This window comes from Drosophila bipectinata, unplaced genomic scaffold (genome assembly GCF_030179905.1).
Source record: "Drosophila bipectinata strain 14024-0381.07 unplaced genomic scaffold, DbipHiC1v2 scaffold_210, whole genome shotgun sequence".
NCBI lineage: Eukaryota > Metazoa > Arthropoda > Insecta > Diptera > Drosophilidae > Drosophila > Drosophila bipectinata.
Window position 1 is genome coordinate 37,501 of NW_027222855.1, and position 15,000 is coordinate 52,500.

Consider the following 15,000-nt stretch of genomic DNA (forward strand, 5'->3'; position numbering starts at 1 on the left):
TATTTATTATAATATAATAAATATTATTATATTATATATTATATGGTAGGCTATCCCCATCACCTACCATATATTTCATATACATATAAATATTTTCATATCCATATATATTTTTTTATATTCATATATTTTCATATATGTTATATGCATATGTATTCATAACCATATGCTCATATATTAATACTGGCGGTCTTCTGTTTAATATAATATTATTTTAATATTATATTGGCAGGCTGAACACCACCTACCCTATATACCTTTTTGAACACGGTTTCGTCAATCCGGTCATTTATTGTATGGGAAGTATGACTTTCCCACACATATTTGGATATCCATACGATTGCATATCCATATGAAAATATTTTTAATATTTTTAATATATTTTTAATATTTCCATATTTAATATAATATAATTAAATTATTATATTATATATTATATGGTAGGCTATCACCATCACCTACCATATATTTCATATACATATAAATATTTTCATATCCATATATATTTTTTTATATTCATATATTTTCATATATGTTATATGCATATGTATTCATAACCATATGCTTATATATTAATACTGGCGGTCTTCTGTTTAATATAATATTATTTTAATATTATATTGGTAGGCCGAACACCACCTACCCTATATACCTTTTTGAACACGGTTTCGTCAATCCGGTCATTTATTGTATGGGAAGTATGACTTTCCCACACATATTTGGATATCCATACGATTGCATATCCATATGAAAATATTTTTAATATTTTTAATATATTTTTAATATTTCCATATTTAATATAATATAATTAAATTATTATATTATATATTATATGGTAGGCTATCACCATCACCTACCATATATTTCATATACATATAAATATTTTCATATCCATATATATTTTTTTATATTCATATATTTTCATATATGTTATATGCATATGTATTCATAACCATATGCTCATATATTAATACTGGCGGTCTTCTGTTTAATATAATATTATTTTAATATTATATTGGTAGGCCGAACACCACCTACCCTATATACCTTTTTGAACACGGTTTCGTCAATCCGGTCATTTATTGTATGGGAAGTATGACTTTCCCACACATATTTGGATATCCATACGATTGCATATCCATATGAAAATATTTTTAATATTTTTAATATATTTTTAATATTTCCATATTTAATATAATATAATTAAATTATTATATTATATATTATATGGTAGGCTATCCTCATCACCTACCATATATTTCATATACATATAAATATTTTCATATCCATATATATTTTTTTATATTCATATATTTTCATATATGTTATATGCATATGTATTCATAACCATATGCTCATATATTAATACTGGCGGTCTTCTGTTTAATATAATATTATTTTAATATTATATTGGCAGGCTGAACACCACCTACCCTATATACCTTTTTGAACACGGTTTCGTCAATCCGGTCATTTATTGTATGGGAAGTATGACTTTCCCACACATATTTGGATATCCATACGATTGCATATCCATATGAAAATATTTTTAATATTTTTAATATATTTTTAATATTTCCATATTTAATATAATATAATTAAATTATTATATTATATATTATATGGTAGGCTAACATCATCACCTACCATATATTCCATATACATATAAATATTTTCATATTCATATATATTTTTTTTTATATATTCATATATTTTCATATATGTTATATGCATATGTATTCATAACCATATGCTTATATATTAATACTGGCGATCTTCTGTTTAATATAATATTATTTTAATATTATATTGGCAGGCTGAACACCACCTACCCTATATACCTTTTTGAACACGGTTTCGTCAATCCGGTCATTTATTGTATGGGAAGTATGACTTTCCCACACATATTTGGATATCCATACGATTGCATATCCATATGAAAATATTTTTAATATTTTTAATATATTTTTAATATTTCCATATTTAATATAATATAATTAAATTATTATATTATATATTATATGGTAGGCTAACATCATCACCTACCATATATTCCATATACATATAAATATTTTCATATTCATATATATTTTTTTTTATATATTCATATATTTTCATATATGTTATATGCATATGTATTCATAACCATATGCTTATATATTAATACTGGCGATCTTCTGTTTAATATAATATTATTTTAATATTATATTGGCAGGCTGAACACCACCTACCCTATATACCTTTTTGAACACGGTTTCGTCAATCCGGTCATTTATTGTATGGGAAGTATGACTTTCCCACACATATTTGGATATCCATACGATTGCATATCCATATGAAAATATTTTTAATATTTTTAATATATTTTTAATATTTCCATATTTAATATAATATAATTAAATTATTATATTATATATTATATGGTAGGCTATCACCATCACCTACCATATATTTCATATACATATAAATATTTTCATATCCATATATATTTTTTTATATTCATATATTTTCATATATGTTATATGCATATGTATTCATAACCATATGCTTATATATTAATACTGGCGGTCTTCTGTTTAATATAATATTATTTTAATATTATATTGGTAGGCCGAACACCACCTACCCTATATACCTTTTTGAACACGGTTTCGTCAATCCGGTCATTTATTGTATGGGAAGTATGACTTTCCCACACATATTTGGATATCCATACGATTGCATATCCATATGAAAATATTTTTAATATTTTTAATATATTTTTAATATTTCCATATTTAATATAATATAATTAAATTATTATATTATATATTATATGGTAGGCTATCACCATCACCTACCATATATTTCATATACATATAAATATTTTCATATCCATATATATTTTTTTATATTCATATATTTTCATATATGTTATATGCATATGTATTCATAACCATATGCTCATATATTAATACTGGCGGTCTTCTGTTTAATATAATATTATTTTAATATTATATTGGTAGGCCGAACACCACCTACCCTATATACCTTTTTGAACACGGTTTCGTCAATCCGGTCATTTATTGTATGGGAAGTATGACTTTCCCACACATATTTGGATATCCATACGATTGCATATCCATATGAAAATATTTTTAATATTTTTAATATATTTTTAATATTTCCATATTTAATATAATATAATTAAATTATTATATTATATATTATATGGTAGGCTATCCTCATCACCTACCATATATTTCATATACATATAAATATTTTCATATCCATATATATTTTTTTATATTCATATATTTTCATATATGTTATATGCATATGTATTCATAACCATATGCTCATATATTAATACTGGCGGTCTTCTGTTTAATATAATATTATTTTAATATTATATTGGCAGGCTGAACACCACCTACCCTATATACCTTTTTGAACACGGTTTCGTCAATCCGGTCATTTATTGTATGGGAAGTATGACTTTCCCACACATATTTGGATATCCATACGATTGCATATCCATATGAAAATATTTTTAATATTTTTAATATATTTTTAATATTTCCATATTTAATATAATATAATTAAATTATTATATTATATATTATATGGTAGGCTAACATCATCACCTACCATATATTCCATATACATATAAATATTTTCATATTCATATATATTTTTTTTTATATATTCATATATTTTCATATATGTTATATGCATATGTATTCATAACCATATGCTTATATATTAATACTGGCGATCTTCTGTTTAATATAATATTATTTTAATATTATATTGGTAGGCCGAACACCACCTACCCTATATACCTTTTTGAACACGGTTTCGTCAATCCGGTCATTTATCGTATAGGAAGTACGACTTTCCCACACATATTTGGATATCCATACGATTGCATATCCATATGAAAATATTTTTAATATTTTTAATATTCGTGAGTTTTTAAATAGGGACAGAAGGAATCTCTTGAATTGAATCATGCGCGTCACTAATAAGATGACGAGGCATTTGGCTACCTATGCGAAAGTAATTCAACTCCCGCCGTCTTAAGGTTTAAGACTTATAACAATATATGTTTAATATTTTTAATATCCGTGAGGTTTTAAATAGGGACAGAAGGAATCTCTTGAATTGAATCATGCGCGTCACTAATAAGATGACGAGGCATTTGGCTACCTATGCGAAAGTAATTCAACTCCCGCCGTCTTAAGGTTTAAGACTTATAACAATATATGTTTAATATTTTTAATATCCGTGAGGTTTTAAATAGGGACAGAAGGAATCTCTTGAATTGAATCATGCGCGTCACTAATAAGATGACGAGGCATTTGGCTACCTATGCGAAAGTAATTCAACTCCCGCCGTCTTAAGGTTTAAGACTTATAACAATATATGTTTAATATTTTTAATATCCGTGAGGTTTTAAATAGGGACAGAAGGAATCTCTTGAATTGAATCATGCGCGTCACTAATAAGATGACGAGGCATTTGGCTACCTATGCGAAAGTAATTCAACTCCCGCCGTCTTAAGGTTTAAGACTTATAACAATATATGTTTAATATTTTTAATATCCGTGAGGTTTTAAATAGGGACAGAAGGAATCTCTTGAATTGAATCATGCGCGTCACTAATAAGATGACAAGGCATTTGGCTACCTATGCGAAAGTAATTCAACTCCCGCCGTCTTAAGGTTTAAGACTTATAACAATATATGTTTAATATTTTTAATATCCGTGAGGTTTTAAATAGGGACAGAAGGAATCTCTTGAATTGAATCATGCGCGTCACTAATAAGATGACGAGGCATTTGGCTACCTATGCGAAAGTAATTCAACTCCCGCCGTCTTAAGGTTTAAGACTTATAACAATATATGTTTAATATTTTTAATATCCGTGAGGTTTTAAATAGGGACAGAAGGAATCTCTTGAATTGAATCATGCGCGTCACTAATAAGATGACGAGGCATTTGGCTACCTATGCGAAAGTAATTCAACTCCCGCCGTCTTAAGGTTTAAGACTTATAACAATATATGTTTAATATTTTTAATATCCGTGAGGTTTTAAATAGGGACAGAAGGAATCTCTTGAATTGAATCATGCGCGTCACTAATAAGATGACAAGGCATTTGGCTACCTATGCGAAAGTAATTCAACTCCCGCCGTCTTAAAGTTTAAGACTTATAACAATATAAATGAAAAATATTATTTTCATTTTTCACGTCACTAATAAGATGACGAGGCATTTGGCTACCTAAACGAAAGTAATTCATCTTCCGCCGTTATAAGGTTTAAGACTTATAACAATATAAATGAAAAATATTATTTTCATTTTTCACGTCACTAATAAGATGACGAGGCATTTGGCTACCTATGCGAAAGTAATTCAACTCCCGCCGTCTTAAAGTTTAAGACTTATAACAATATAAATGAAAAATATTATTTTCATTTTTCACGTCACTATTAAGATGACGAGGCATTTGGCTACCTAAACGAAAGTAATTCATCTTCCGCCGTTATAAGGTTTAAGACTTATAACAATATAAATGAAAAATATTATTTTCATTTTTCACGTCACTAATAAGATGACGAGGCATTTGGCTACCTATGCGAAAGTAATTCAACTCCCGCCGTCTTAAAGTTTAAGACTTATAACAATATAAATGAAAAATATTATTTTCATTTTTCACGTCACTAATAAGATGACGAGGCATTTGGCTACCTATGCGAAAGTAATTCAACTCCCGCCGTCTTAAGGTTTAAGACTTATAACAATATATGTTTAATATTTTTAATATCCGTGAGGTTTTAAATAGGGACAGAAGGAATCTCTTGAATTGAATCATGCGCGTCACTAATAAGATGACGAGGCATTTGGCTACCTATGCGAAAGTAATTCAACTCCCGCCGTCTTAAGGTTTAAGACTTATAACAATATATGTTTAATATTTTTAATATCCGTGAGGTTTTAAATAGGGACAGAAGGAATCTCTTGAATTGAATCATGCGCGTCACTAATAAGATGACGAGGCATTTGGCTACCTATGCGAAAGTAATTCAACTCCCGCCGTCTTAAAGTTTAAGACTTATAACAATATAAATGAAAAATATTATTTTCATTTTTCACGTCACTAATAAGATGACGAGGCATTTGGCTACCTAAAAGAAAGTAATTCATCTTCCGCCGTTATAAGGTTTAAGACTTATAACAATATAAATGAAAAATATTATTTTCATTTTTCACGTCACTAATAAGATGACGAGGCATTTGGCTACCTAAACGAAAGTAATTCAACTCCCGCCGTCTTAAGGTTTAAGACTTATAACAATATAAATGAAAAATATTATTTTCATTTTTCACGTCACTAATAAGATGACGAAACAGTTAGTAGGCCACAATTAGTAGGGAAACGTGGACAACCCGTGATAAATCCTTATATGCTTTCTTAGATATAGCATATAAAGATTTTTTATACTAAATATACATATTTACACATGCATATTTACATTTTTTTTATATTTCGAATCATCAAGCAAAGGATAAGCTTCAGTGGATCGCAGTATGGCAGCTGCTCAACCACTTACAACACCTTGCCCGTTACAAAAGTCGTTTACAATTGATTCTAGGCTTTGTCATTGTATTAAATAATGTTTTCATATGTAACTAGCATGGCATCAGGTGATCAAAGATCCTCCCAATTTACTATGTTACAAATTACATTGGCATCACATCCATTGTCGTTTAAAATATAAATAATAAACTTTAAATGGTTTAGAAGCCATACAATGCAAATTGCCCCTTATTTATCATTGCAGTCCAGCACGGATACGACCTTAGAGGCGTTCAGGCATAATCCAACGGACGTAGCGTCATACCACTGTTCGCTCGAACAAGTATTGTGCCATTGGTCCGTACCTGCGGTTCCTCTCGTACTACGCAGGAATGCTGTCGCAACAACGTTTTGTCATTAGTAGGGTAAAACTAACCTGTCTCACGACGGTCTAAACCCAGCTCACGTTCCCTTGCATGGGTGAACAATCCAACGCTTGGTGAATTTTGCTTCACAATGATAGGAAGAGCCGACATCGAAGGATCAAAAAGCGACGTCGCTATGAACGCTTGGCCGCCACAAGCCAGTTATCCCTATGGTAACTTTTCTGACACCTCTTGTTAAAAACTCTTTAAACCAAAAGGATCGATAGGCCGAGCTTTTGCTGTCCCTGTGTGTACTGAACACCGAGATCAAGTCAGCATTTGCCCTTTTGCTCTATGTGTGGTTTCTGTCCGCACTGAGCTGGCCTTGGGACACCTCCGTTATTATTTGAGAGATGTACCGCCCCAGTCAAACTCCCTACCTGGCAATGTCCTTGAATTGGATCATACCTGAGTAATTGGAGTTATACCAAATTTTCAAATCGATAATACATGAATGCATCTCTCATTAAAGAATTTGTTTGCGATTATATAACAAACTCGTGATACTTTGATCAAGAAGCTTGCATCAAAACCCAATACCATAAGATATAATAAATATATCCGTATAATGGCTAGGAAATGATACACGTTCCATTTAATCAAGTAAGTAAGGAAACAATAAGAGTAGTGGTATTTCATTGTCGATACCAAACCGAAGTCTAATATCTCCCACTTATTCTACACCTCTTATGTCTCCTTACACTGCCAGATTAGAGTCAAGCTCAAAAGGGTCTTCTTTCCCCGCTAATTATTCCAAGCCCGTTCCCTTGGCTGTGGTTTCGCTAGATAGTAGATAGGGACAGAAGGAATCTCGTTAATCCATTCATGCGCGTCACTAATTAGATGACGAGGCATTTGGCTATTTTTTTTTTTTTGTTCGCTAAGGATCGTAAAAATCTTCAAAAGATACACACTCAGGTTATGATGTTATTTAGCCAATAAGAGTGTGCATGCACGATTCATCTTGTGGGTTCATACGACCCAGAAGACGCCTACGTACTAAAAACCGCCTCGTTTTTAAGCGAATTTTATGCCGTTTTTAGATGTTATGCTACGGCAGCAAGCTTTTAATATGAACGTGATGCATGACTAAGTCCAATCACGCGTGTATCCCGACAGATACATGAATTGTCGCCAACTCCAGAGACCACCACTGATTACCCGGACACTAATGATATGACTATCACTAGTGCTGAGGAGGTCTGAAGCAATCAGCCGTTTTACCGACTGACCGCTCCATATTCCTCTCCAGTTCACAGTGGCGGAATGGAACTCAACAACATGTTGCGAGCCGAAAAGTCTCCGCAAATTTGTCCGTATGTCCGGTGTCTCGTACTTCTCGACTTTGCGCTGATGCGCTTGGTCGAGAGAATGTCCGTCGGTCACTACCTGCGCGTCAATCACATAAATGTGATTTTGTCGGATAGCTACCAGGTCGGGTTTATTCAATCCGGTCTCGCCCTGCAGACTTGGTTCAACATGAACGACGCAGCCTTTCCTCTCAAGTCCCCGCTTGATTAGATTTACTACGCCGTCGTGCCGAGCTATCCTCCTCCCATGAGTACGATAGCATTGCTGCAAGATGTGGTTTGTTGTTTCGGGAGCATCACATCCTGCACGGCACCGTCTTCCCAATTCGTGCCTTCCCCTCGTGGTACGAGACCTTGAGGGTAGGGCATTTATCCGCAGTTTGATTCCTTCTGTATATTCCCTTCCTGTTAGCAAACGCGTGGGTTGGACAACCCATCCGTGTTGCGGAGCAAAACGCTCTGCTTCACGGAGCCCGCCACCATCAACAGACATGTGCAACCTATTTGCCAAGTACGAATCTACCTGTAGACGGGTTAACAACTCTTGACTTCCAGCCTGAAGCCTATCCCGGGCCCTCCGCATTTCGTCTTCCACGAAAGAGCTGGCTACCTCGGATTGCTCGAGGTGAGGCCATTTTATACTGCTCAATCGCTTCAAACGAAGCATCGGTGCTATCCATCTCAACGATGGTAACCCGAGACCCCCACTTCTGTGGGGGGCATGGAAAAAAGAAGTTGGTACGTCTACCGGAAGCCTCAACCACTTCCGTGCGGTATATCGAACCAATGTGTCAAATTTCTTCAGAACGCCTATCGTCACACTCCCAAGGGTCAGCTTGTGATAGAGTTGTGGGATAAGGACAGTCCGAAGGGCAAATAACTTCTGCTGTGGCTTCAGGGGGGCCCGAGTCAATCTCAACAGCTTCGGTTGCAACTCCTCAGCTGGATTGTACCGGACCCGCCCATCCGCAGTGAATTTAATCCCTAAATACTTCCACTCGTCAGTGCGCTTCAGTGAAGGAACCTCGCGCTCCCCAATCAAAAAGCTCCGCCGTTCCACGACAGTACACTTTTGCTTGGCTTGCCCCTTTATGCTGACAGTGAAACACTTGTCAGTGTTAAGGGTGAGGCCCACAGAGGAGAGAAAGCCAACTGTGGTGTCCAACAATTTCTGAAGGCCCATCGGAGTTTCCGCAAAAAGGACTATATCATCTGCGAACGCAGCCGCATTTGTCATAGCGTTTCCGACTTTGGCACCAATCTCACTGGGTAAGGACCTAAGTAACCGGTCAATGACCAGATTAAATAGTATGGGAGACAAAGGGTCACCCTGCTTGACGCCTCTTGCAGGAATGAACTCCCTTGAAACCCACCCGTTCCCAGTTAGCATTGTGCCGCCGCCCTCGTACGAATTCCGTATGTAGTTGATTAGTCCTTGTGGGGCACCATACGAAGCCAATGTGTTGTAGACCGCTTTGTGAGCTACCGCATCAAAGGCTTTACTAACATCGAGGGTCCCGATGTAGCACGATTTAAATCGCTTATGATGTTCCCTTAGAACTAAATCAACAATCGTCGTATTGTCAGCACACCCATCGGTCGGTAGGAACCCTCGCTGACGCGAATCCCAGTTGACTGCACTAATCAACCGGGCTGCCAAAATGGCATTTAGTTGCCTAACCAAAACCGAGGGGACTGAAATAGGACGATAGTCTTGCGGACGACTTGCCGTCGCCATCTTCGGGATGAAGATGGTTCTGGCCAGACGGATGGAGTACGGAAGTCTCCCACACCAGAGAATTAAGTTCATTATGCGTAGCATAATGCCATCGGGGATACTCCTGGCAGTTCTTGGAGTAATCCCGTCCGGGCCTGGAGAACCTGATAATTTGACCTTATGGGCCCTAAGATCGCGCTGGTTCACAGCGGACCATACTCTCTCCAACGAATGTTCCATGTGGAACGAGGCGTGTTCGATGGAGCTTGAGCTAGGCGTGGTCATTATCTGTTTCCAATATGGCTCCATAATTTCCTGGGGTGGCTGCACCGACTCGTCAGCGCCCTCCAGCAGGGACTTTATGCATCTTCCCGGATGTTTATCCCAGTTACGCTGAACCCTAGCGTACTGCTGCCTTCTACGCTGTCTCATATTTCGAGGCTCCGTTCGGGGCCTCGTCAGAATGTGCGGTTCATTCCGTGGCGGAAAAATTTCCATGAGATAGCAAGATAAACTTTGGAGAGTGGTTTCCTGTCCCGAGACCTGCGCATTATCTACGATAGGTTGCAGGACCTCGGCTCTCCACCGGGAATCGCATACTACTGGGGCATAGCCCTGTAGTACCCTGAGGATTTCGCTGTTCGTCTGTTCGTGTGGTCTGATTGGTCCCGAAGATGATGTTGATACTCGTCGGTTTTGCTCGCTATTACTAGGGCGGCGCTGTGAGGTATTCGACTCTAATGCTTCTGGGGTGGGAACAGATTGCCCTCTTATCTGTTCCAGTTTTGCCTTATATTCACCCCTCTTCCGATATGAAGAAATTGCATCGGAACTGCGGTGTGTAAAAATTTCCGCTAGCTTTTTATTTAGATGTCGAATACCACTTGCTGCAAGCTCGACCTCCTTTCTCGCCATCATCAACGTTTCTTCCTCTGACCACCTCGCTTTTTTATCACAACCGCGACGTTGTGTATCAAGTTCGTCTTTGTGTCGATGTGACATGTGGACGCCCAAACCCCTCTTGGAGTTGAACGACATTCCACATATCGTGCAGGGCACCCGACCTGAAAGGTTAACCGCTGCACCTCGTTCATACTGGTTGCTAGCATCCAGACTAGTAGCCGTGGACTCTCCTCTTCCTATTATATCATCAATTATCCGAGGCTCGTTGTTAGTTTCTGCACCAATGTTTTTAAGGGGTCCAAGGGCTGGTAACCCCAGGGACCCCTCCGCCGCTCAAATCAGCTACCAGCAAAAGCTAGTACCCATAGAATACCGCGAGGCGTTCTTGAGTCGACTTCACTTGATCGTATGATTTACGAGTTACGGAATTGCACCCACTCTACGCGATCAATCCAATTCTCCTTAAGAGAGTCATAGTTACTCCCGCCGTTGACCCGCGCTTACTTGAATTTCTTCACTTTGACATTCAGAAGCACTGGGCAGAAATCACATTGTGTCAACACCCGCTAGGGCCATCACAATGCTTTGTTTTAATTAGACAGTCGGATTCCCCAAGTCCGTGCCAGTTCTGAATTGATTGTTAATTGATAATCGTTATAATTAATAAGAACTAATTGGTTTGACCCAACTAGTATTCTTAAAAATTTTAGCAAGAAAGTTCCACAATTGGATACGTAACTAAACTATCCGGGGAACAAGTTACAACCATAAATGATTATAACTCTATTTACCCAGAACGAGCACATAAACCATATTATTGTTTCCCAATCAAGCCCGACTATCTCAATCTTCAGAGCCAATCCTTATCCCGAAGTTACGGATCTAATTTGCCGACTTCCCTTACCTACATTATTCTATCGACTAGAGACTCTTCACCTTGGAGACCAGCTGCGGATATTGGTACGGCCTGTTGAGAAGTTTGCGTATCCCCACCATAAATTTTCAAGGTCCGAGGAGAAAATATCGACACAACAGTATATGTCATGCTCTTCTAGCCCATCTACCATATCTCTCTGCGAAAGACTTCCATGGTAGTACGACTATAAACAGAAAAGAAAACTCTTCCGATATCTGTCGACGGGTTCTTTATCGTCGTTCCTGTTGCCCGGATGAGCACGTGGCCCAGAATCCATAACAAAGGGATGCTCGACAGGTTACGGAATTGGACCCCTATTAACTTTCGTTACACACTATTAAAGTATATAATTTTCACAATAATTGTAATATTTATTTTTACTTGAAAATTTTCGGCTTTCGCCTTGAACTTAGGACCGACTAACTCGTGATCAACCACTGTTCACACGAAACCCTTCTCCACTTCAGTCCTCCAAGGTCTCATTCGATTATTTGCTACTACCACCAAGATCTGTACCAATAGCAGCTCCATGCAGGCTTACGCCAAACACTTCTACGCATACCATTGTACCTTCCTACTCACTAAAGTTTCAAAATTTATATTACAAGTAATATAAATCATCTACTTTAGCGGTAATGTATAGGTATACAACTTAAGCGCCATCCATTTTAAGGGCTAGTTGCTTCGGCAGGTGAGTTGTTACACACTCCTTAGCGGATTTCGACTTCCATGATCACCGTCCTGCTGTTTTAAGCAACCAACGCCTTTCATGGTTTCTGCATGAGTTGTTAATTTGGGCACCGTAACATTACGTTTGGTTCATCCCACAGCGCCAGTTCTGCTTACCAAAAGTGGCCCACTGGGCACATTATATCATAACCTTAAACTTCATATCAAGAAAGTTAAGGTTCTTACCCATTTAAAGTTTGAGAATAGGTTAAGATCGTTTCGACCCTAAGGCCTCTAATCATTCGCTTTACCAGATAAGATTATTTTATATAACATTAAAATGCACCAGCTATCCTGAGGGAAACTTCGGAAGGAACCAGCTACTAGATGGTTCGATTGGTCTTTTCGCCCCTATACCTAATTCTTACAATAGATTTGCACGTCAGAACTGTTTCGGTCTTCCATCAGGGTTTCCCCTGACTTCAACCTGATCAAGTATAGTTCACCATCTTTCGGGTCACAGCATATCTGCTCAAGGTACGTTCCAGTTAGAGGCAGCAGTAATATGAATATTATTATACATAACTATATAGAACGCCCCGGGATTGTGTTAATTAACTATAAAATAGTTAAAAAACTAATCCCATTAATAGTCAAGTTAATTACGCTATTAGGTTTATATCCCAATAACTTGCACATATGTTAGACTCCTTGGTCCGTGTTTCAAGACGGGTCCCGAAGGTATCCTGAATCTTTCGCATTGTTAATCATACAAGTGCATATAATAAACACAAAATCAATGATAATTATGCATTATATAATTCCGAAAAATTAACGCACTGTATTCTTATTAATCTATCAACACTTTATCAATTAATGAATTTATCCTATGTTAAAATGCAAGCATAATAATTTGAATAAACTATAAGTCATATTTTATGATAAATTATATATGTTAATAGATTACAATGTCCTTATATGGAAAAAATGCACACTATTTCTATAATATTATTTAAATATTATAACTTTAATGATGAATTTTCCATAATGGATATTCAGGTTCATCGGGCTTAACCTCTAAGCAGTTTCACGTACTATTTAACTCTCTATTCAGAGTTCTTTTCAACTTTCCCTCACGGTACTTGTTTACTATCGGTCTCATGGTTATATTTAGTTTTAGATGGAGTTTACCACCCACTTAGTGCTGCACTATCAAGCAACACGACTCTTTGGAAACATCATCTAGTAATCATTAACGTTATACGGGCCTGGCACCCTCTATGGGTAAATGGCCTCATTTAAGAAGGACTTAAATCGTTAATTTCTCATACTAGAATATTGACGCTCCATACACTGCATCTCACATTTGCCATATAGACAAAGTGACTTAGTGCTGAACTGATTTCTTTTCGCTCGCCGCTACTAAGAAAATCCTTGTTAGTTTCTTTTCCTCCCCTAATTAATATGCTTAAATTCAGGGGGTAGTCCCATATGAGTTGAGGTTGTATAAAGCAATGTATATATAATATAAACAATATATCTCTATGAAGAACAATATATTTGATATATTTTCAATTTTCGCATCTTTAAATAAGAGACAATTCTAGTTAAAAAAATTTAATTTTTTTTATGCTAGACATTTCTCAGTATTATTTGAATTGAAAAAAGAAAGAATTGTATATCTTCATTTTTCTTGTATATATATTTGAGATAATTGCTTTTATATTTAATATTATGAATATATAAATATATCCAATAATATACCATATGCATATCATTATAAAAATATATAATAATAAGCAACTTTATTAGCATAGTCTTACAACCCTCAACCATATGTAGTCCAAGCAGCACTATAAAATTAATTAAAGTACATAACAGCATGGACTGCGATATGCGTTCAAAATGTCGATGTTCATGTGTCCTGCAGTTCACACGATGACGCACAGTTTGCTGCGTTCTTCATCGACCCATGAGCCGAGTGATCCACCGCTTAGAGTTTTATAATATATATAAATATACAATTCGTCAATTATGTTTTTATTGAAAGAAATTAAAATACACCATTTAACTGGCATATATCAATTCCTTCAATAAAGTTATTTTTATACCTAAAATAATTGTTGCGAAATGTCTTAGTTTTATATAATCAATATAAATATAATTTATATTGTTTTAATATTATATAAAGCATTAACCTGTATATCAGGTACAACAATGTATATTTTAGGTGTTGCATTTATCAATGTATGCGCATAATTTAATATGAACAATACATCACGCAACGCATGTATATTAATTAATATACACGCAATTTATATTCAATATATTCGTCTATATTTAAACATATAAAATATGTTTAATTTTTTGATATACCTAAAATAATTGTTGCGAAATGTCTTAGTTTTATATAATCAATATAAATATAATTTATATTGTTTTAATATTATTAAAGCATTAACCTGTATAGCAGGTACAACAATGTATATTTTAGG

At 35.5% G+C, this 15,000-nt stretch overlaps 1 non-coding gene and 1 pseudogene across 1 annotated transcript; both read right to left on the reverse strand.

The window, feature by feature from the left end:
• Positions 1 to 6,535: 6,535 nt before the first annotated feature.
• On the reverse strand, positions 6,536 to 14,010 carry LOC138927270 (large subunit ribosomal RNA; annotated as a pseudogene).
• Positions 14,011 to 14,327: 317 nt separating this feature from the next.
• On the reverse strand, positions 14,328 to 14,506 carry LOC138927273 (5.8S ribosomal RNA). Its single transcript, XR_011443795.1, has one exon. It is a non-coding gene; the product is annotated as a 5.8S ribosomal RNA (ribosomal RNA).
• Positions 14,507 to 15,000: the final 494 nt, after the last annotated feature.